A 1,120-nucleotide genomic window follows, 5' to 3' on the forward strand; every position below is an offset into this window, starting at 1 on the left:
AATCTTTTTTTTTTCTTTTTTTCTGGTCCTGGGGCTTGAACTCAGGGTCTGAGCACTATCCTTCAGCTTTTGTGCTTAAGGCTAAGGCTCTAGCACTTGAGCCACAGCTCTACTTTGGCTTTTCTGGTGATTACTTGGAGATACAAGTTTCAGGGCCTTTCTGGTCCTGGCTAGCTTCAAACTGTGATCCTCAGATCCCAGCCTCATGAGTAGCTAGGATTATAGGATTGAGCTATGGGTGCCTAGCCATAGAAAAACTGTTGATCTGCGAAGTCTTTTCTCTTAGTAATTGGTTACTGTTATAGTATATTTTGAAATTCTATGAGTATCTTTTCTTACAAACTTCATCATTATTTTTTCTAGGAAAGTATTAATGATTTAAATTAAAAGCTGCTATATTACCCTTTAGCTTGCATAATATCAAATCTGTGGTAAATTCTGGCCTAGTTTACATAATATTGAAATGCTATACTTAGTCATTATGCATGTTGTTAATCAAGGTAACAGATTTGTCTCATTTAATACAGTAGGAATAATTACTAGGTGCTTTAAAACATGCAGAAAAGAACACATGAAAGAGACAGAATTGAATATAAACTAATTTATACCTTTATACTCTATAGGTGGTGGGCCTGTATCAGTCTGTTGTTTGAAGAATGGCAGCTACAGACACCCAGAATGAGAGGAAACCAACATTGATTCTATGACTGCAAGAAGATTTGTCATTGCTGGGTTCTAAAGAAGCTTCAGACTCTTCTGCATATGTCTTTTGGCATCACCAAGTCCATGTAATGCTATTTTCTTGGTTGCTTCTTATCAAGATACATTCATCCAAATTAAATATCACTAGTACTTGTATATATATATATATATATATATATATATACATATATGTCTGTATATATAGTAAACTTATATAAATATATATTTATATTATATTTATTTATATATAAAATATATATATATATATATATAGTAAATATCCTTATAGTAAAATGCTGAAATTTAGGCAATGAGAGGTTAAGTTGCCCAAGGCCATATGGAGACTAAGTGAATGAGACTAGGATTTCAGCAAGTATATGCCTCAAGTCTGCACTTTTCTCACTGTGCTAAGATATTC

This window comes from Dipodomys ordii, unplaced genomic scaffold (genome assembly GCF_000151885.1).
Source record: "Dipodomys ordii isolate 6190 unplaced genomic scaffold, Dord_2.0 Scaffold270, whole genome shotgun sequence".
Classification (NCBI taxonomy): Eukaryota; Metazoa; Chordata; class Mammalia; order Rodentia; family Heteromyidae; genus Dipodomys; species Dipodomys ordii.